Genomic DNA, 24036 nt, shown 5'->3' on the forward strand with positions numbered 1-24036 from the left:
TGGCTTGACCGACAGTCAAGATTCAACCAGATGAGAAAAAGCAGTATCCGCTGGGAACAGCAGTTAGACCAAGCTCACGCCAATTCACACAGATAGTCAGCTGCAGAAGCTGATATTCAAATGCTGGCCTGATTCCAAGTACATGCACTTTCCAATTTATCTTTTTTATTCTTTTCACTCCTTTTCATTTCAAACCTGATACTCTCTGTTCAAATAAGAATATAGGTTTATTTGAAAGATTTGTCCTTTTGATTAGATCAACCTACCTCTAACAAACATATCCTTTACCATCTACACAAGAGGTACTTTATTCCTAGCTATGAGCCCATTCTTCGAGAAAATGGCAATATGTTTCAAAAATCCAAATATAATTTATTCACATCAATTGTAGAGCCAGTCTACTTACCACTTGTGAAAGACAAGATTCATTGGATAAATAGTTTTATTCAGGTTATTGGGATAGGAGTAAAGTTCATTAGTGATGAACATTTTAAATAAGAAGAAAGGGACCTGAAGATTTACAGAGACTGGTGGGCAAGGGAATCATTCCAATCATCTGCAAATTTATGGGAGTGAGGAGGGAGAATGAAGACTAGTCTTATCTTGGAATATGTGAGGGCAGACTGGTCCTTTATGGCTAGCCATTTCCCACCCTTACTGGGTCATCAGAAATGGGCAATGACCAGCAAGACTGACAAAGGACAAGGAGTGTTCCATCACAGAATGATTGACCACACCAGGTCTGCCCGTGTGGAGCTACTTCTCTATAAGAAGCCTCGGCCACCATGCCTTGTTCTTAATGTCCAGACCAGAAACCACCTTCTTCACAAATGTTCATGCTTAACTGTCATCCTTACTGTCTCATTCTATTCTAGAACCCTGTGGAAAGTTGCTTTTGGTTTTTTGGGAGGGGATAACCCAAGCGATAAGAATTTGGTCTGCAAATCCAGATGAGGGCCAGCTCTGGTTCCCACTTCTCAGCAAATGTCATATTCCCATTCTCTTCAATACCAAAGAACATTTTTTTTTGCAACTTCCTCAAGGTAGAGGGTGAATGGGAGTTTACTTCTGGTTCTCCCTTACCCTAAGTTGTAGGTTTATGTGGTTCTGTCTTTAAAGAAGTGGGGTGTCCTATTAGACCTTCACCTGAAGAGGGCCCTTGACTGTGAAGGGCTTATTCAGCCTTCGTGAATTCTGTAGTCATGAGGTTTATGTTGTTCTATCTTTAAAGAAGTGGGGTCTCCTATTAGACCTTCACCTGAAGAGGGTCCTTGACTGTGAAGGGCTTATTCAGCCTTCGTGAATTCTGTAGTCATGCCCAAAGAAGTGTACACAACGCATGCTCAGGTTTTCCTCGTTTGCAAATGTCCTCAGGACAAAAATGGCTTAAATGCTTGGGTTCCAGATTTCATTTAGATTTTGTCCTAACAATTTCTAACCATTTTGCAATCTGTTTGATAGTTTTAGGAAGATTTTTTTAATAGATTATTTGGCATTTTTAGTTGTTTTTCTTCAGTGGGTTGGTTTAAACAATGTACTTTGCCATATTATCAGAATTGAACCTCCACTGGATCTTGAAAGGGCAGAGATGTAATACCTATCACTGATTCTAGAGATGCTTTTGGTTGCTAGGAAAACAAAACAATTCATATTGACTTACACAATAAGTGATCACATAACTAAAAATCCCAGAGATTAGGGATGCCTTCAGGAGTAGTTTTATTAGGACTCTGTCTTTGTTTCTCTACTATTTTCTTGACTGCTCTTTTCAGTGTATTGGCCTCATTCACCAACCAGCTTTATAAGGTGAATGCTGAAAGTAACTGGTACAACATTTTCCTTGCTCATACTTTTGGGGAAAGAATGCTTCTTCCAATAAACACGGAATTTATCACTGTGTCTGGAAGATTCAATTACTGCAGCTAGTTTAGTTCAATTAGAGTCTCCCTGAAGTTGGGGACATATTATTGCCATTTATGTAACAAACTTGCTACACAAAGAAGAGGAAAAAATGGATATTTGGGGGACAACCAAAATGGCAGAGAATGTAGGAGAGAAGAGTGGGAAAGCTTTGGAGGCTTGAAGTGTGAGAGAAGAGAGCTAAAAGATTAAAAATATGCATAAGGAGGACACTGGGACTGACAAAGGTAGACCTCACAATTTTGCTGAGGACTGGCACTGTTTATCTTCACTGGATATAGAGAAGTAATTACAATGAAATATATTGACCCTATAGCTCCAAATCAGAGAGCCCTGCCTCTTATCATATTTAAAGACTTGTCAGTTTTTTCCATATGAAAACATTATTATTAAGAAAATATCCCTTAATTGTCGAATGCCCGCTCACCACAGGGTGCTTTGCAGGTCCTAGAACAGATCTATGCCCCTTCTGGGAGGGAAATCCAGTACTTAAGTGCCCAATTCTAGAAATGTCTATAAAATAAATAAATATTTGGTAAATGTACAAACAAAGAAACAAAGAAATGTAGAGGAGTTTCTCCATTCTGATTGCTGTTTTTACAATTTGAAGACTATTTTTAAAAGGAGATTTGAAGCTTCCTGATGGTTTATAGCTTTGGGGGATCCTGAAAATACAGGAACCTGAACCTTTGATGTCTATTGAGAGGAAAACAAGAAAGGTCTGGGCATTCAAATCCTTGTTCAGTGGGAATATTGAGAGACCTCAGACAAACTACTTCACCTACCTGAATCAGCTTCCATCTGTAAAATTATTGATGTGTTTTTATATCAAAACTCAGACCATCCTCAGCTTTTAAAGGTGTGCAAATTGTGTCATGCAAAGATTTCATAGGCAAGTGTGCTCTCTTTCATTGTACAGCTCCTGTATAAAACTCCACCAAGCAATGGGGAAAATGCCTTCACTGTCAGTGAAGGTCACCCTGGGAAACAGGGACTTATGTTTAGTGAGCAACTGAGTTTTATTATCAGTTCAGTCTTTCCTGTTGAAAAGTGAATTACTATAATGAGCTCTTATACATGCAGTCAATAAATAGGCACGGCATGCTGATTGACTAGGGACTCCTCTGTACCTTAACAATCTTATGTCTAGATTGAGGTTTTCAAGGCCCAATTTTTCCATTGCCTCTCAAAGAGGCTGTTCAAGTTTTCTAATACTACTAACAAGCCATCCCAAACTGAAACTACAAGAGCTGTCTGTTTATTATCATCTTTCACAGTTCTGGGTGTTGACCAGACTTAGACAGTTCCTGCTTAGAATCTGAATCATTCTGAAGTCTTTTCACTTGTGTGAAAAGTTTCAGATATCTGGAGGCTGAAAGAGCTAGGGTGCCTCAGAAATCTCTGGGTGGTCTCTCAGCGTGGTCTTTCCAGCAGGGCAGCTGCAGCGTAGCTGACTTCTTACATGGAAGTACTGGACTGCAAATGCACTTGTTCTGAGAGAGATTCAGGTAGAAGGTGTATGGCCTTCTAGTACTCAGTATCAGAAGTCAGCATTGTCACTTCCAGTGCATTCAAATTGTTACTGAACCAAACCTGGGTTCACTCACCCACTGCACAGCAAAGCCAATAAACTGATCCCAGGTTGTGGTGAAGGAAAGTACATCATTTATTGCAGGGTATCGAGCAAGGAAAATGGGCAGTAAATACCCCCAAAACCCAAACTCCCAGATGGCTTTTAGGGAAAGGGTTAAAGGCAACATTTGGAGAGAGGATTGTAGCTAGTAGACTTTCTTCTGATTGGTTGATGGTGAGGTAACAAGGTGATGTTTTAGGAATCTTAATCATCAACTTTCTGGTTCCAATCATTCTGGGATCTACGTACTTGTGGTTAGCATACAGTCACCATCCTCATCCTGGTTGTGGGTATCGGTTTCTGCAGTACAACTCAAAGACATGCATCAGATGGTTATGTATATCCCTTGAGGAGGAACTAGGACTCTGTTTTATCACTGAACTAGTATTTAAACCATCATTAGTTTTCTTGTTTAATTGGTTTTCCTTTGTCTCTGCATTCCCTCACTTACTAATTAGTAACTTCTTGATTCTGTTCTTTGGAACTCAGGAAAGGCCTAGGAGACTAAAGCCTTTTTCTACAAATAAGCAACAGGGGACACAGAGGGTCTTTCATAACTGGAAGGGCCCCAAGGGTCCTGCTCAGTTTCATAATCTTTAGAAGAATTGAGTCATTGAAGCCCATGTTCAAGAGAGGGGAATTAAACTTCACCTCTTGATGGCTGGAATATCAAAGACTTGTGGAATGTTTTAAATTATCCACAAAGACTGTTATTCTACAATAAGAAATGTATTCTTTTAACTGTGATGGGCTTTTCAAGAGTCTTATATTTAAGCCAAAATAATTGTTAGAAGTAGAAAGAGCTTTGTCCATGATCAGTTCCTTATTTAACTGGGAATTAGCATACAAATCCATGAGTATTAAGCACCAGGAACATTAGGAGTAAGAGAAAAGTCCCTGTGGTGGGGGAGACAGAGGACTTATAGGACAAACCAAAGGAACTTAGATGGCTGGTTCTGGTAAAGCTGTCAAAAAACAAAAAACTGAATGCCAGCATGGCATTCCTGTGTTCCAGCTCCTGTTGTGCTATCACCCCTCAGTGTGACCTTGGATGGCAGGTCACTTCCCTTCTGGGGCCACTTTGTCCTCATTTGTAAAATATAAAATTAAAGTAGACACTTTCTAGAGCCCCTTCTGGTTCTGATATTCCACAATCTTACTATTGCTTTAAATACTGAAACATTTCCTTAAAAGGCAAGAAATTAAAAGTCTTGACCTTGGCTATTAATATCATCTGTGCCAACATTTAATGGGTTGAAATGAATCACTGAGGGTGAAAGACACCATAGCCAGGGAAGGGGATGTCAGTGGAGACCTCATTCAAGAGGCAATGGGAAGAGACAGCTGGTATATTTTACACAATTCAGCTGAGACAGAAAAGAGGAAATGACCTCTGTAGGCCTTCACTGAAAAAATAGTCTAAATTGTCATATTGCTTTGTTGATGCTCAGATACTGCCTCCCAGTTTGATCATAGGAAAGGAGAAAGTATAATCTAAGAGCACTCATTAGTGTAACTTAAGAACACTGGAGAATGCTTTGACTCTCAGAGGGAGGACCCCAATTTTTTTTTTTTTTTTTTTTTGCGGTACCCGAGTCTCTCACTGTTGTGGCCTCTCCCGTTGCAGAGCACAGGCTCCGGACGCGCAGGCTCAGCGGCCACAGCTCATGGGCCCAGCCGCTTCGCAGCATGTGGGATCTTCCCAGACCGGGGCACGAACCTGTGTTCCCTGCATCGGCAGGCAGACGCTCAACCACTGCACCACCAGGGAAGCCTGACCCCAAGTTTTGATGACATTCTGTTCAGCAGTGTGGGCCCCTTAATGAATTTTTGGATAAGCTAAGTATAGAAACATTTTTTTCACTTCTTTGAAAAACTATGTTTGGTCCAGAGCACATCCTTCTGGGCAGTCTGGTTCCAGGCTTGTTCATTGTCTCTGAACTACTTTCTGTACCTCTTTTCAAATTGCAGGTAACTGAAGGATATGCAAATTTGGTCTTGTCCAGGAGAGTTTCCATTGACTTCTCTCCCCACTGTGGAAGAGTTATTTTGCCTCCGTTTGCAATTTGATTCCTTTACTCTATATGTTTGTGCTTTTTGACATTTACTCTGAGCCACTTCCTTTATGTTATATGAATTAACTAAAATCTGTAAAATGTGTTAAATTTGATATCTGTATGAAAGTGAAGTTTGCCTTTTTCTTAAAATTATCATTTAACATAAGGTTGGACCTGAACTTAGTTTAAAATAGTGGCTGGAGAGAGATTTAAACTGTTCTCCATTAGTAGTAAACAGGATTTTGGAGATTTGGGGAGCTGACAACTTTGAGAAGAAAACGGTCAAGCAACCACAGAGCTGTGGGAAGGAGAAGGAAGGCCAGAGCAACATGGGAAGTTATGGGGTGGGATAAGGAGGTGGGGGATGGAGTGTATAGAGTGGGGTTGGGAAAAATGACTGAGGAGAAGGCAAGTGAGAAATTCCACATGGAAGAGGGGATGAAAGAACTTTAAAGACACTCAAGTCTACTGTTAAACTACGTTGATATGTATTTGTGATGCTTCAATGGGCCTTTTAATATATTTTCATTTATTACTCATTTATTTGGTAACAAGTGAAGACACCCAAAGCTTTGCATTCATGGCACTTTGCAGGATGAATAGAGATGTATTGTGTGACAACAGGGATACAGGTTGTAGCAAAGACAAAAAAAAGAAAATCAGAGGCCCTCCTACCTCCAAAAGTTATAGAAATATTGAGAGGGGCTTTACTTACCACAGGGGATGTGACTTTGAGCTATGCTATCATAATATTAAAGAAAATGGTAACCTCAGAAGTATGGAAGGTGTTGATATCAAGGCAGCTGAAATGTAAGGAAAAAGGGAAGAGAAGGACTTGTACCTTCTCCAATAATGGTACTTCATACAACTTTTCTTCTAAGGGCAATTAGAAAGGTGGGAACTTGAAAAAAATCTACTTGAGGGTCTTGAAGAGCTAAAAGAGTTGTGAAGAGTAAATGAGCCAAGATGCAGAAGATGCAGAAGGATAGAGTGGTGCTGAGAAAGCTTCAGCCCTGGAGGTGCCAGATTATTCCAGAAAAGAGATGACAGCAGCTCATGTGACAGCCTCCCAGGGCTGGGGTGTAAAACTTGGAGTAAAGTTTTGTGCTTAAGTTAGACCCAAAGGTTTACACCCCAGGGCTCAGTAAACTGGAAGTTAGCCAGCTTCCAGTCACAGAGAGGCCTGGAAAGACTCAACATTTGAAGCTGGATTAGGGTGATCATATTACTGGTGGCCCTAGGAATCTAGTGGAAACAAATGAAATCCTCTATGGAGGAAAATAATCATCTCATATTTGAAATTTTTTCTATGGTTAGTTTTTATGATACAGATTTTTAGCAAGTTAGGAAAAGAAGGAGACTTTTAATCTGAGAAAAGTTTTAATCTGATTAAGTTTAACCTAAACCTAAACAACACCCCCAAAATATAGCAAAATTATACTAAATGGTGAAAGATTCTACCAGTTATGAACTTAATTATTTGCAGCTTAAATTGATAGAGTTTTGTTGTCTTACATAATCAGAAGTCTGGAAGTTGGTGGTTGTTGGTTCAGTGGTTCAAAGGTGTTAGGGCCCGTGTCTCTGTGATTCTTGTAATAGGATAAAATCACATAATGGTTAGGAACACAGATTCTGCCACCAGACAAACTTGGTTCAAATCCTGACCCCACTCTTTCTTAGTCATGTGACCTTGCACAAACCATATCATCAGTATTGTCATTTGTAAGATAATGAAAATGATAGCTATCTTAAGAGATATTGCAATGATTAAAAGGGCCAATATATGAAAATCACTTAGAATAATACCTGGCACATAGTAATTGCTACATAAGCATTAGCCATTTCTATGGGCTTAATTGTATTCTCCCAAAATTCATATAATCAAGCCCTAACCTCCAAAGTGATGGTGTTTGGAGATTGGGCCTTTGGAAGGTAATTAGGTTTAGATGAAGTCAAGAGGGTGGGGACTTCCTGATGAGATTAATATCCTTACAGGAAAACAGCTTGCTCTCATTTAAGACCACAGTGAGAAGGGGGCTATCTGCAAGTCAGGAAATGAACTCTCAACGGGAACCAAATCAGCTATCACCTTGAACTTACCAGCTTCCACAACTCTGAGAAATAAATGTCTGTCATTTAAGCCACCTGGTCTGTGACATTTTGTTATAGCAGCCTGAGTAGAATAATACAGCTAGTATTATATATGTTTCCTATGCTAGTTACTCTATAACCACAAGATGGCTACTGAACTCCAGTAGTTACATCCGTATTCCAGGTACAAAAAAGGGAAAGAGAAAAGAGAAAAGACTATGCCAGTTGCCACCAAACCTTTTTATCAGGAATGCAAAAGCTTTCCTAGAAATTCCACATAGAAAACTTCCCCTTACATCTTGGACAAAACTGAGGCCAGCCTTGAGCTAACTGTTGGACAAGCTGAATGATGAGGGTACCATTTGTTCATTCATGCAGACAGCATTAGGGAACTCTGCATTTACCTAAACAAGTCAGAGTTCTGTTAGCAGGGAGAGAGGTGGTAGAGGAGAAGAATATTGAGGGGGCAGATAGCAATGTCTATTTTATGTACTGTATGTTTCTCTTTGCTATGTAGGGAAAAATATTGTGCTTTGATGGAAAGCCATTCACCCTCTAGAGCATTTTCTTCTTGGTTATCTGATATTGATTCTATGGGAGCTATTTTACAACTCTATAAATTGTAGATAACTGATAAAATGCAAAATAATTCATGTCTGTAGACTTGGCAAATGAACTCTGTGCATTGGCAGATTTTCTCTCAGGGAAAACCAGTTCTATTTCTTATTTGCATACTCATTTCAATATTCCCAAAACATAATGAACTGGCTGTAACATCTTACTAGTTTCCTCCTTAATGAGTTAAATAAAATCTTTAAAAATGTAATCTTTTCTTGTCTGTATGACTCATGATTTTATTTTTTTCTTGAAAATTTTATTTTAAGAGCCAGAAAAATCTAAATCTTTTAAATGCTATACTTTGCTTTTTATTTATTTTTTTTAATCTCAGGTACTTACAACATGTCTAAAACATATTAGGAGCTCATTTAATATTTGATGAATGGATGGATGGATGAATGGTTAGATGAAGGAATAGTACCAGTTATTTAAAGGCAACAGAGTTCTCTTATAGAATAACTATTTATTAAATGACTATACTTGATGGAAGTATCTCTTAAGAATGTACAATTCCTTTGCTCCTTTTGACTTATTAACTTGCAAATAATACCCTATTCTTCAGGAAAAAAACACTCTTCAAATAACTAATATGGATTTATTATCTGAGATGAACTACTTTTTGTGATTTAAATTTATGAAATAACTTATGAATTACATCCCAGAGGGAAGTTAATATGGTGAGTAACTAGAAAAAGTGTTTTTGTTGTTGTTGCTGCTGCTGTTGTTCTTTATTTAGATGATCAACCTTCTTATTATGAAAGCAATTCATGGTTATTTTAACAAAATAGTCAAAAAATATGAATACAAATTTAATAATGTCTTTTCCCAAGCTTCACACACTCAGCTTGGTATACATCTTTTTTCAAGATCTAGGATTTGGGTTAAAATGTTTGCACCCCCATTTTCTAACTATGTAGTATTCATCAGGTTGGCTAATATATCTGAACTTCAGTCTCCATGTCTGTAAAAAGAAGATAAAAACCTTCCTGACAAAGTTTACACAAGGATCCACATGGATGATGTAAGTAAAGCACAACACAGTATCTAATACCATGGACTCTCAACAAAAATTAATCTTTAGCACCAAAAAAGAGGAAGGATCCAAAATTCTTGCTGACAGTCTTTCTTCTGGATTTCTTTAGATTTATAGTTATTATTTTACATTATAAAAGGAAGTTAGGCAGTGAGAGATTGAACATGCAAATGGACAACGGCCAGACCGTACATGATAATATAACTCTGACCCACAATTTCTACAGCAATGAGCCTAGGAAACCAAACCACAGCCTCCATAGCAATCAGCCCAGAACACTTAGGACTTGGTCAATGACTGCCAGCTTTCTTATTTTTTGCCCTGGTTTCCAGCTGAGGACCAACCACAGAAAGATAAATGTGCTTTACAAACCAGTCAGACAAGATGCACCACTTAACTGTCCGCTTGCATCTTGTGGTGCAAGCAATTTCCAATCAGGGCATTCTCGAGCTGTCCTTGTTTCTCAATATAAAATTTTCCTATTCTCCTAGCTGCTTTTGAGTCTCTTCTAAATGTAAGTGATGGCAGTTGACTTCCTTGCTATAGCATACTCTGAATAAACAGTCTGTGTTTGTTCTAATTTGGTGGTCTTTATTTCCATGCAGGGCTTATCTCTAAGTGAGGAAGCAGAGGAAGGGGAGACAATGTGATTTCTAGCACTTTGTATGTTTCAAGGTATAAAGGAAAGAAAACAAAAGTTTTTCCTGTGGGCTTGATATTCATAAGTGGATGAAGAATCAGATCTAGAGAAAGAAAACAAACCTTGAAATGATGTGAGAAAGAATCTGGAGAAGAGGGATGCTGAAGGCACCAAGGTGAATTGGACCATCTCACTCTCTTGTTCTAAATATATAAATCAAAACCATAAGAGATGTTGAGAAGAAATAAAGATGTATGTATCCCTAAACAGGAATCCTGCAACAACAAAAACAGCAAAAATAGCTGATCACATAAAACTTTGACCCCAAGCCATGTCTACAAGTAACTGCATTAGGTAGCCTTTGCTGAGATGGTGGAATTTCCGCTTCCCTCCAGTGTAATGAATTTGCTTTGCAGAAAAGTGAAATAAGTGAGAACATAAAGTAAATATTTTGAAAAATTTCAGAGAAACTTCAAAAATCTCCTAATGTTATTCAATTCTTTATCATGGACCAAAGCAAAATTATTATGAAGTATGAGGCACTCACAGGTAATCCTGTGAAATAGATATCTTCAAAGATCATTTTCAGAAAAAGGTAAAATCAAAATTTCATAGTGATTAAATGCATGTGAAATTTTTTATTTTACTCATATTATATAAGGGAACCAGGCAGAAGTTATGACCAGTTCAAAGGAAAAGTCAAAACAGCACAGAGTTATGTATATGGGGAAAAGAAGTGTTGAGATGAATTGCAAATAGGATAAAACAAATCACCAATGGAACTGTTTTTGTTTTTGTTTTTTTCCAGGCAGGGTGGGAGTGGGTTGAGGAGTCAAATCACTGCTAGACAGTAATATGAATATTTATTTATTTATAATATATATAACAGGATTCCCCCTCTATCTAAAAGTAGAGCATTCCTATGAAAACTTTTGTAAGCCAAAATGTCATTAAGCAAAGAAGCAATTACCTTAAGACATATCTTGCTAATGAATGCACACAATAAATCAAGATAAAGCACAGATGCTCACAGACACAGTTCAAACCTATTGTGGCTTAATGCTATTACTGATGCAAACTTGGGTCTGCTCACCAGAGTGCAGTAAAGTCAATCTACTGACACTGGGTTGCAGTGAAGGAAAGTACAGTGTTTACTGCAAGGTGTTCAACATGGGGCCACGTAAGGAGAATGGTCAGCTCATGCTTAAAAGACCCAAACTCCCTGATGGCTTTTGGGGAAGGGATTTTAAAGGCAAGTTGAGGGAGAGGGCCACAGGATGCCTGATCAGCTTGTAGACATTCTTCTGACAGGTTGGTGGTGAGGTAACAGGGTGGTATTTATTTCAGGAGTTAACATCATCAACCTTCTTGTTCCAGCTGGTCAGCAGTTAAATTCTTCCACCTAGTGGGAGTTTTAGTATCTGCAAAACAACTCAAGGTTATGGCTCAGGATATTATCTATAGCCCTTTAAGAGAAATTAAAGGTCCTTGACTTTATTAATATTTTGTCTTGCTTGAATGTTTTCCTTTGTTTCTTCATTTTCTCATTTCTCCGAGTAAATTTGATCTCTGGAAATAGGGGAAGACCTAGGAGGCTAAAGCTTTTCTACAAACAAGAGGTGGGGGACACAGGGGTCTGTTCCTGGGAAGGCCTCACAGGGTCCTTCACAGGAACCCTCACAGGGTCCTCCCAGGAAGGAGCTTGGTTTCAATGCTGTGATGCTTAGTGTGGTTACCAGGAAGGAGCTTGGTGGTGCTGCTCTCCCTGCTCAGGGCTGCCCACTGCTTCTATTATGGCTCACTGCAAAACCAATGCTATTTTTGCTTTTCACCTTTTTGTTGCAAAAGCAAAAATCCTCTTCAAGTTTCTTTCAGTTAGAGAAAACAGGTATTAATGTAGGTCTTTCATAAAGCAAAGTGGTGTAAAGAAAAGTTTTGAAAAGTAGAGGATACCTGTACTTACAAATTACAAAGAGTTGCAAAATAGCTTAAAGACTATTTTGATGAACAGGGCTGGAATCTGATAATCCAAAAGGTATGCTATGGATGACACATAGTTTTCTATTGAAAGAAAACAAATTTTCTGCAATACATAATTTTAAGAAAGTGAAATTCACAGGGTTAATAGAGGCAGAAATTCACTAATTCCTGAAAAGGCAGTAAATAACAAAAGTCTGGCTTCAGTCTATTTCTCAGAGCTACTCAACCAGGAGTAACTGTGTGAAAACAGTTGGGATTATCTAAGCACTATAAATTCTAATGTGTCACTTAAAAGGCCTCAGAGGACCACATTTCAAGCTGTAGATACATAAAACAGAGTCCACTTCCCTGCTTCCATCTACCCCTGAATCCCTTCCTCCAGCTTATTATTTACTTTTAGTATTTTAGGCACCAGGACTTTCCTTCAGTGATATTTATTGAATCACCTCCATATACTGTGCTTTGTTCTCTCTGCTGAGGATTCAGAGATGACAAAACCTGCTCTTTCCTCAGATGACATTACTCAACCCTCTTGTCACACTCAGATATGAATGACAAAAAAGTTGGTGGCAGGTATAAACGCATTGAGATCCCTGAGCTGGAAAAGTGCTGCAAAGACCTGCCGATATTACAGCGTCTGACTTTCATTTTTCTGATTCTCTGGGTGTATCAGGGTTTGTTTCCTGCTTCTGAAGCAAGAAGCACACACAAGGATGGGAAAAATGGAAGCTCTTCATACCATCAGGACAACATCGAGCAGAGTCAGGATGACCTGTGGTAGGAGGGTGAGGGATACATGTTATATGAAGGGACGAAAGTTATCAGGCTTTATTCCTGTCAAAGCTCAATTAGCCAAAGACCACCAGAGGCCAGGTTTTAGTCAGGCAGAATCAAATTTAATGACTCAAATCAGTGGCATAGCTCCCAAAGGAGCTATCTGCTGCTGTCCAAGAGGGAGGAGGGAAGCTCTTTGGTTAGATTTGGGTTCCTTCTGGAGGTTTCTGAGAAGGGTCTCATTTCTGCATATCTGAGGTAGGCTTAAGGGAAGCAGCAATTAACAAGAGGTTCAGTGCTATTTGGAGGCAAAGTATGCTCAGCAATTGGGTCTCCTAAGTAATAGGAATGGCAAATGGCTCTAGAGCTGTTATTGTTAAAAAAGCAGTAGTCATGCAAAGAGGGTATCATTTTGGAACTAAAAGCTTCTCAGAAGCACACTGTGAGTGCTTTGAAGACAGTAGTCTGAATTCTAATGCATACCAACTCATAGTTCCTTCCCTATGGTGGCAATCCCAAATGGCTACGTCGTCATCTTTATTCCTTAGGCAGGGCTGTTGAAAGAATCCAAAAGAAAAAAGAGATGTCACAAAATGTTGCTGGGGTTTGTTGGGTTGCAGAAGGGGAACAATATTCTCTGAGAAATTATAAAACACAAAATAGCATTTCAGATTCCACTGCAAAACACAATCCTTGAGTTTTTCTAAAATGGTTGTGGTTTTCTAAGTAAATTGGGCATGTTTTTCAGACACTTTGAATTTCTCTGAAGGTGAGAAGCAGAGGCAGCCTCAGTGACAGTTGAAGGGGATGAAGCTTGCATACATAAGGTAAGCAGCCCTACCTGTGCTGAGGCTTGGGTCTTACTGACCTGTATGTTTGGACACCTATCTTGGAGGTCAGAAGTGGACTGCAGAGAAGCCACTAACATCATGTGGCAACAGGTTTGCTATAGGTATTAGAGATTTATAATAAAGTGTCCTGAAATCTACCAGCTAACCACTACCCCATTTAGAGGATTAAGTGTGTCAGCCACAGAGAAGACCAATAGTCTGGGATAGCCTACTGGGTCTGGGTCCTCAGGGACCAGCAAAAGCCAGATTCACCATAGCCTGAAGTGAGATGATACAAGATGACATCCCCATGCTCTTTCAGTCACTTCTTTTGAACAGAGGAAAAAGTTTGCTTTTTCTCTGGGTAAGGGAAATTAGCAAATACAGACACACATGGACACAGATGGTCTATGATACCCTCACCCTGCCCCACTGTCATCATGTCATTCTCCACCTCCTCACCCCCAACCCCCCCATCACCACCCCATCCCGCTACACCCTTTCAGCCCTTCAAATTCTCTCCCACCCTTTGTTTCATAGGAGCTGAGTATCTGGACCTGGTCTGTTCTCTCTCCCCTAATGCTGACAATTTCTGTTTGCTCCTTTTATTCTGGTGAGATTTTTCCTTTGTTTCCATTTTAAAGGAAAAGAGAAAAAATAACAAGTTAGATCCTAAGAGACAGAGAAATGAAAATAATATGATAAGATCAGATCTCAGTGAAATAGAAAATAAAAACATACTAGAGAAAAATCATAAAACTAAATTTGGGTCTTTGAAAAGATCAATAAAATAGATAAACTTCTAGTAATACTGATTCCGAAAAAAAAAAAAAAAGGAAAAATACAAATTATCACCATCAGATATGAAAGCGGAGATATTTTATTGTATTTTTTTGTTATTAAATACTAAAGGCCATTCTTTTTATTTTACGTGTTTGTTATTCAATGCTAAGTGTCATTCACGGTGCCATGAATGGAGATGAACTGCTTTGCAGCTTTACTCTCTTTGAGTGTGATTCCATGTTCACAATGTGGTCCTAACCAGCATCTTGATGTTGAGCTGCTCAGAACACATAGACACTCACTGAAATTGATTCAACAGATAATTTTGGAACATCCACAATGTGTCAGACACTGTGTTAATTGGATGTGGGTGTACCACATTTAATAATACAAATAGTGCCTTCTTCCATAGAGCTTACAGTTTAGCTCTGAACTAGTGACTTTTAATTACTTTTATTTTATCAAATAAATAACAGTGTGCTCTTCCTTCAGTGGAGTAGAGGATTCTGACTGACAAGAGCTTACGTTAAGAAAATACTCTCTCTGAGCATACATGAACATTTTCCCCATCACTAAACTTCCAATTTGACCCCCTTAAGGAGTTTTTTCTTTTCCATAGTGGTGCCTTTTCTTCTATTACATATTCCCTGCCTTTAAAATACCTTCCATCTGCTTTTCCACCTATGTAAACTCAACCTGTCCTCTAAGATCCAACTAAAGTTTCATTACCCCACTCCAGTGAATTTTCTCATCTCTAAGAATATGTATATTTTCTATTGTCTATTGTCTGTACCTCACACTTACCTCAACCTATCTTGCCTCTTGCATCCAACCCCCTCCTCAGTCTTCTCCAAAGAGGATGCAATTTTTCTGAATTTTTAGGTTCTAGCAACTGATGGAGCCACTCTGCTAATGAGGCAGCTGCTCTAAAGGTAATGCTCCAGTGGTATTTCTGCCGCTTCCTATCAGGAAGTCTGAGGGTGATAAGAACCAAAGTACATTTTGGTGATTGGAAGTTGAAACAGAGCAAGAATATTAGCCCAACTAGCTTAGGAAAAAGAGATTTACCATATGGTCCAGCCTACCACACTAGAGCTCCCCCATTTGGGTGAGGGGAAAAGCTATGTTTAATACACTATTTTAACTTATTCTAGAATGTCACATCATGCATTATAAGATACCACTACTGATATACTTTGGGAAAAATAAACACTACTTAATGTATACATTAAAAACCTTATTAGATAATAATACACATATATAAACAAAATTACATATTTTCTTCTTCATTATTGATTAGTATTTAAGCAACTTTTTTTTTTTTTTTTTTTTTTTTTTTTTGCGGTACCCGGGCCTCTCACTGTTGTGGCCTCTCCCGTTGCAGAGCACAGGCTCCGGATGCGCAGGCTCAGCGGCCATGGCTCACGGGCGCAGCCGCTCCGCGGCATGTGGAATCCTCCCGGACCGGGGCACGAACCCGTGTCCCCTGCATCGGCAGGCGGACTCTCAACCACTGCGCCACCAGGGAAACCCCTAAGCAACTTTTTAATCTCTTCTGAACCCAGCAATTATGATATCATCACAATGACACAACTGCTTCTTATAAACTGTTTATGGTCTTGACCTATTAAGTTCTTTAAGTCTGAAGGATGTTAAAGAACACTAGGTTTTCACTTGCATTTAATGTTTGGTTAAACTTGTTTTCTTTCTTTGTTCCTAATCAGTCATGTATCACTGATATTTAGCCAAAGGTCTGATAGCTAAAGAATCTATGCCTGAGTGACAGAATTTTATAAAGCATTAAAGAGTCACAACAACATCTCCTAGCTGACATTCTTGAAAATTCTTTGATGTAATCCAAGATAGTTAGCAGTTCATACTGCCTTTAATTATTAAGAGGTAGCCTTCTATGAAAACATAAACTTTTTACTACAATGATTGATCTTCTCAACACACTTTAAGTGACCATTAAAGATGTATAGCACATTAAAAATGTGATACAAATGCATATGACTCTATGGGATTGAATAGAAAACTTAAATGTGCTTAAGTTTATACATGTACAATCAATGATTAATAGATTACAATCTTTCTGTCAAATTTTTTATTAGTTATACAAAACATCTCAAATTCAGAATAAAGAACATATGAAAATATGGGTAACTCTCATGGTAAGTGTTTTTACCACAATAATTAAAATTTAAAAATAAAACAAAAAATTTAAAAGAATATGGTATTAAGTTTCCTTCTGTTGTTAATCCTTCCACTGGTGAACAAATGGACACGGTGCAGATCTAATATGGATTCAGACGTTTCTGGGTCTTCTGGCTGTAATACCAGAATAAATATCCCCCATCCCACCATTATTTTCAATACCTAACTATATATTTTTTTTTTCAGAGAAAAGACCATACATTTGCCATTTCTTACATTCTAAAATCTTCTGGGTTTCAAGAAATAGGAGGTTGGTTTCATAGACGTAAGTGGAAATGCAGGAAAACTGTGGCAGACACTTAATTGGATTTTTGACTTACAGCCCTCTTCCTGCGAAATGCCTTCCTTTCCTCACCACATAATGAAAATAGGAACTGCTGTTATGGGCACCTGATCCAAGCTGAGGCATTAAAACCCTTCCTCAGGAACTTAGAATTGGGAGTGGACACTGGCAGAGGTCAAGGTCTCTCTCTGGTGGCTGGTCTGTAAACTGGAGACTGGGAATTCCAGGCTAAGGTGATGGGAAAATTAAAACAAGCTGCTCTGCTGCTTTTTTTGCTAAAAAAGAAATGCTCTGAATGAGGACTGAAGTAGAGGTGCAGAGACAGGAGACAGGGAGCAGTCAGGCGGCAGATTCCCTGCATCCAGGTCCTTGCTAGTACCCAATGGTTTTCTTGATTTGGGTTATGTGAGAAAAGCTCTTACCTGTATGGTAAAACCATCTTTCTTCCTTAAACTAGCTTGAGCTGGATTTGTTATGTGTGATAAAAGAGAACTCAGAAACTATCACATGTAAGTGAAATCTTTATAGTTCAGGATACAATGGAAATTCTGCTCTTCTAATGGAAAGTAGAGTGATCATCTCTTAAGAAGCAAGCATCTCTTATTTCTTATTCTTGGTATTTCTTTCTTCCTTTGACATGGCTCCTATGATTGTTTGTAGAATGAATGAATGGATGGATGAATTTATATCTGTACTTTTTTTTTTTTGCGGTACGTGGGCCTCTCTCACTGCCGCGGCCTCTCCCGCTGCGGAGCACAGGCTCTGGACGCACAGGCTCAGCGGCCACGGCCCACGGGTCCAGCCTCTCCGCGGCATGCGGGACCCTCCCGGACCGGGGCACAAACCCGTATCCCCTGCATCGGCAGGCAGACCCTCAACCACTGCACCACCAGGGAAGCCCTATATCTGTACTTTTTATCACACTCGCTACATCTTCTCAATAGGTTTTGTATTAAAATTTACAAAGAGGAAAATTTATCTGCCTTGGTTAGACAGTATCAAATTTAGCGTGTTAGTTTTAGGCAGATACTTCATACCAGACCACCCCACCACGGCTAAATCTACAGGCCACTCACCCTAGTCTAATCAAGCTGTTGCCAGAGTGGTAAGACATAGTACAAAGTATGGTAAATCTTAAGTCAAAATCCACCTATAGGAGCTTTGCTCTGAAGATAGCTATATACTAGTAAGCACTTTTAGGTTTCCTGATTTGTCAAACAGATGAAGCTCTTTGTGGGCTGTCTTATACCAAATACATGTGACAATGTTTTGTTGAGTACAAACACATGTGCACAAAGAGCACACATTTTCCTTCACTAAAGTCATTGCAAATTTCACCCTCTATTCTCCAGTTCACAAATGGGAGAAAAGAAATTCAGAAGAGCAAATCCAACACCCTCAGTGACCAGTTTTCTTCCTGGGAATAACAACGACAATAATAGGCACTTACTAAATACTCTCCTGTGTCAGACATTGTGCCATTACAGACATTAGCTAGGATTTGGAGTACCCATGAATCATTGAAGTCCTCATCAAGGTTTTGAATTTCATGGACTAGATATAGGAAGCTGTAATAGCATTGCCAATTCTGTATTTCATTTTAAAAAGTAAAACTGAACTAAACAGAATTTACCATCTTTCCTTATCATTATTTACAAATAGAGAATATTCTAATACCTTTAAATATATGAAAAACATAATCACAGGGGAAATTTTTAATTTTGAGTAAATTTAGCTTTGCATTATTTCACCAAATTCCTTATTTTACTCTTGATGCAGTCCAGTAAAGATTTGAGATGGGCTAGCGGAAAGAACTTAGTACAATACAAGCATTCCAGAGCTGCGGTTATATATCGCTCTACATTTGCAGAGGTGGAAAGAAGACCTTCATTAATTTAAATCAGAACATCAGTAGTCACTTCTTCCCCATGTGGCTGATTGAGGCTTCCTTTATTATTAGAGAATGGGATGTTAAAAGATATGATATGACAGCTGAATTTCTTTTACCCTGAAAAGAATTGCCCATCATGAAAACATGGTGGTGGCACCTACAGGCTGTGTGTTCATTTGGGGAGGAGGTTCCACATGTTCCAGAAAAGATAAATGCTCATTACCTTTCCCAGGAACTCTGTCACAATTGTTTTGTATCAGTTTACTTCCCTCTTGAAAACAGATCCCACTGTGTTGACCTGTAAGACAGTTTTCCTCCCTCTTGAAACTGGATCCCACTGTGTTAACTTGTACGTCAGAGATTGAGTTAAATGGTATTCTGAGGACCATTGTATTCAGGTTGGTAATTCTTGGTTTCAATACAACTGCCATCACTGACACCCTGCAGTTGATGTAAACCACAGTGTCATGCTATGTTAAATAAGGAATAAGGAGGCAATAGGATATGATAATATGTACAGTAGTGTAGACAGTTTCTCCGTGGAAAGACTCAGATGGTCAAGCAAGGGTATGACAGAGAACACAAGACAGTTCTAAGTGCTGTTACACACTCTCCAAAGGTAACTCTTCCTGTATCTGAGCAACAGAATTGGGCAGTTTCAGCCAGGTATGTAGAAAGCTTGGTGTCCCAATAAAACAGAGATATGAACAACAAGGAACCCCTGCAAAGCCACAACTCACAGAAAAAGGGACCTGACTCAGACAACCTGCTCCCCACTAGCCCCAGCAGGGCTGCAGAAGCTAAGCCACAATCTGATTTGACTGCTGGCACCTGGATTTCTAAGAAACTTCAGGTTACCTGGGCCTATGGAAACAGAAGAATTACAGATTTATGCAATTCTAACTGCTGCATTTTGTCATACTCAACGTTTCTGAAATCAGAAAGAACCTTCAAATAGCTATGTTCCCTATTATGGAAAAATCATTATTAATTCAATGATACACCATATCATAAATTGCTTTTTACAATAATGGCACTGTAGAATTGAGAAAATTATATATAAAAACTTCATTCATAGACTGGAAGGAGGCTTTAATAGTCCCGAGGGCTGAGATTCCTTTGTTACCAGAACTAGGTGCAGCAGCCTCAAAAAAAGAATTGTAATTTCAACAGAAAATGAGTGAGGGCCATGCAAAGAGAAAAGCTGGAAAAGACTAAGTACTATATATGGTCATGATATTTTTAGGATTATTTATATCCAGTACAGTTTTGTGTTTTGTACTTTGTGTTTTTACAGCATTATTGACACCTCTGCTCAAATAAATTAATAAATGCCCTTCTCAATAGACTGTTTTGTCAAGGAAAAGTTCTTGCTTATTTAACTTGTTTTTCTAAAATCAACCTGTCTGAATGAACCAAAGTTTAAGAGAGTGTAGTAAAATTCATCTTTCATCAACCTGCCTCAAGTCCATATAACAAATTTACCAGATACATGAAATTTGGATCAAATAGAAGAAAGACAGGCACAGAGGATCCTTTCCATATCAAGTATAATACAGAGGTCTGAGTATAAGATGAAAGGGAGGAAAAGGCCCTGAAAACAGGTCCCATTTTTGAAATGATGAGGCTAGGGAGAGATACATAGAGAGTTCCCCATTTAGGTAATTTCAGTTTAATTTCTACATTGAAAATTTAACAAAAATACAAAAGAAGAGAAAATGTAATAAACCACATGTGTCCATTACCCAGCTTTAACAATATTCAGTTATGAATGAAGCGAGCAGAACAAATTTAGAGATACACTGGGTCCTTGCTGGCAGGTCAATCCCTATATAGAATTCACCCAGCTTCTATATTTTTATTTATACAAACAACTCAACAAAAACCTTATTGCCAAAGCCATTTCGGTTTCTTTACTCATAAAGAGTCCTGAATGATACAAGGTGAAGCAGGGCAGAGAATGTTGGGTAATGATGAGATGAGATTCAGGTTTGCAGTTTCAGATGAAAGTCAATTGAGGTAAGTTGATAACTATGCAACAAAAATTTGGGAGCCAAGGGAATCTCACAGTCACTTGTTTCCCAAAATGCAACTTGCTCTCCTCAAAACAAGGGAAATAATGAACTCGAGGTAGCCTCCACTTCTCATCAAGGGAGCACATACAGCCCTCAGGCAGATGGTATTTCAAATTTGGCAAATGCTAAGAAAGAACTTACCATAATTAGAACTACCAGCTGTAGACTGTTCGTTTTGCCAGTTCACTCTGGATACTGTTGCCACCTCCCACACTCAAGCAATACAAGTTCTAACAGAAATTACAAACCACTGATATACAGCATTCCAACTCAGACACTATGTGAAAAATAAAAAGTATCCAGGAAGACAAAGACAGGAGTTGAGTGGAACCCTTCAATATTTTTTTCTAGGACAAATTATGTAACAATACATATAAAACTTACATTCAAAGATGAATAAGAAAAGATCTGTAAATATGTTGTTTCCAACAAAGGACATAGATATGAGAAATGAAGTTCAAATGAAGAATACATGTTGAAATTCAAAAAAACAGACAAAAGTTTTGCAAAAGTTTATTAGTATTCTCAGAAGAAGAAGAAGCTCTCAATGAAAAAAAGAGAGAGTACTGAAGACAGAAGATATAACAGAATAACAAGAGGAAAAAGTTATGATGGTGATATCCATTTCTTATTCTTGAAGTTTATTCATCTAGTTAGTCATCTTAATAGTAAGTACTTTCTCTTTTTTTGGAAACTGGAAGGTTCTGGACTCAGCCCTTTATTTTAAAGTTTTATTTTTATTATGTCCTTGACTAATTTTTCTGTCCTTTTTCTTATGTTTTTCTTCTTCTATTGTACAAATTATACCATTATTGTATGGTTTATGTAGTCCATATTCCATATGTATCATTCCATATGTATCATCTTATTACTTATAAGATATGGAAGACAAACAAAAAATCAGAATTTATCATAGATCTGAAACTAAGGAAGCACTAAAGAATAGATCTGAGATAAAAAAGAAGCAAATTTATAGCTTTTAGGACAAGGTGGAGAAATGATCAAAATGCAATGGATAAGAACTAAAATAAATAATTTAGTAAATAAATAAAAGACTATTGGAAGCCATGTAGAAAGATCACATGTTCTACAAAGGAGGGAAAACATAAATTATTTTTACTCTTCTCCATAAAACATTAGATTCCAGAAAGCAATAAACCACTTGCATAAAAAAACTGAAGGAGAAAATCAATTCCCACAGAATTTTATAACCAGCCAAGATATCATTTTTGGATTAAAATTAGAGGAATTAAAGATAGTATTTGTAGCACTCACAAACTCTTTCTTAAAAAACATACTTAACTGAATAAAGCATTTTACTTTTTCTTTAACTACAGTTTGTCTTTTATTCAGAGTTTCTCAATATTTTCCTAATGACTATTCTGTTCTAGGATTCTCCTGCATTTCTGAATTACAAAACTATGATATAATTATTATCTGTTGTTTTAAGGGGCTAGCTTTGGGGGTGATTTTTTACACAGCAATAGATAACTACTATAATTACTATAATTGTCTATTCTCAAATTAAGTAGTGTAGTCCTGCTACTCTGCTTATACCCTTTCCTAAGTGTTAATTTGCCTTATCTCTTCTCTTTGAATTTTCATCTTACCTTTTGAATTGATTCAATAAAATGCATGATTTGAACATCTTTTCTTTGTGGATCTTTCTGTTCCATGCTGTCTGGGTAGCAAACTTAGAAGCACAATAATCTCAAGGCAATATCCCAGGACAATAACATTTGTTGACATAAAACAAAAAGAATGCCAGATTTTTCTCTAGCAAAGATGGGTTTATTTGGGATCAGCAGAGAATTTCAATTTGGAAGTCTGTAACCATGGCAAACGTAATGCAAGTTCTCCACACAGCACGGGAAAAAGAACACTTTTATAGAGGGGAAAAGGAAGTAGGGAGGACTATAGTGAACAGAGTCCTTGGCTTTTCATTGGTGGAGAAGTCCTTGTCAGGAAAGAAGAGGAGCCATTCTTCTTCCTGTTGGTCTCTGCTATTGTTGAAGGGCTTGAGAGCTCCCCCTTCTGATCTCCTACACTATTTAATTGAGGTTTCTGTTTATTAATTTTTCACACTTTCCCCTCTTGGTCAAGATCTTTCCCTGAAAGAGTCAGGTTTTCTAGTTTTAGTAGCTTTTTGTCCCTCAGTGCTAGGAAGAACCTTTCTTGGGTGTAGTCTCTCATGTCAGAGGGAAAGTGAAGAAATTAGAAACCTACTGAGGTCATATTTGCGTTAAAAGGAGGGGTAGGAGGCAAAACTCTCAGACACATTTTATGTGAAGTTCAAATGTTTGCAAGATATAGGTATTGGAACTCATCTGAAGTATTATGTAATCATCAAAGGTTTGGTAACAAACTTCCAACAGACCTAGTCTGGATAAATTGGGAAAGATGTCTCACTAGATATCTTCTGCTTCAATTATAAGAATCTTTGCTTTCAAGCCACCAGATGATGTTCAGGTACAGGCAGGGTTCAGTGCTTTGTTTAGGTGTATGATGTGAAACTAAGAGTCTATTTCTTGGAGTTTAGTGGCACAAGTATTGGTTAGCGGTACCTGATAGGGGTCTCTCTAGTGAGGTTGAAGAGAGTTCTTCTGGAGGTGTCTTTTCCAACAGATGAAATCTCCAGGTTGTAAAGTGTGATGCTTAAAATCTTTGTCTCCCAAGAGTGTACTGTGAAGAGATTTCTCTACCAAAGCATGGGTATTTTTAATAGAAGCAATTTAGGCCTTTGCAATATTGGAGTATCTCTCCTATTATCAGTCTTGGGTCAAAAGAAGCAGGAGACAAATGCATTGGGCATCCTGTTACTATCTCAAGTGGTGAGAGTTAATGAGTTGCAGAATGGGGGGATCTGAGATTTAGAAGGACCACAACAATGCTTTTGGCCAGGGTATTTGGAAGGCTTCTAAAAAGCTTGCCAACTGAGTCTTAATAATGTCATTAGTGCATTTGACTAAACCAGAGGATTGAGGGTGGTAAGTACTGTGAAAGTGTAAAATTGGCCAAACAGCATGGATTTATCAAAGTACCAGGCCAGCAGTACATATGGGTTCCATAATCACTATGAAGTTTGAGAAGAGTTCCCCAGGTAGGGACAATGTTTTCGAAAATGACTTTAGCCAAGAAGAGGCAGTAAACTGTCTGCAAAGGAAGGCTTCAGTCCAGTGTGAAAACATTCAGATGATGACTAAAACATATTTAT

This window comes from Aethalodelphis obliquidens, unplaced genomic scaffold, assembly GCF_003676395.1.
Source record: "Aethalodelphis obliquidens isolate GAN/ISIS:26980383/991018 unplaced genomic scaffold, ASM367639v1 scaffold35, whole genome shotgun sequence".
In the NCBI taxonomy this organism is placed as follows: domain Eukaryota; kingdom Metazoa; phylum Chordata; class Mammalia; order Artiodactyla; family Delphinidae; genus Aethalodelphis; species Aethalodelphis obliquidens.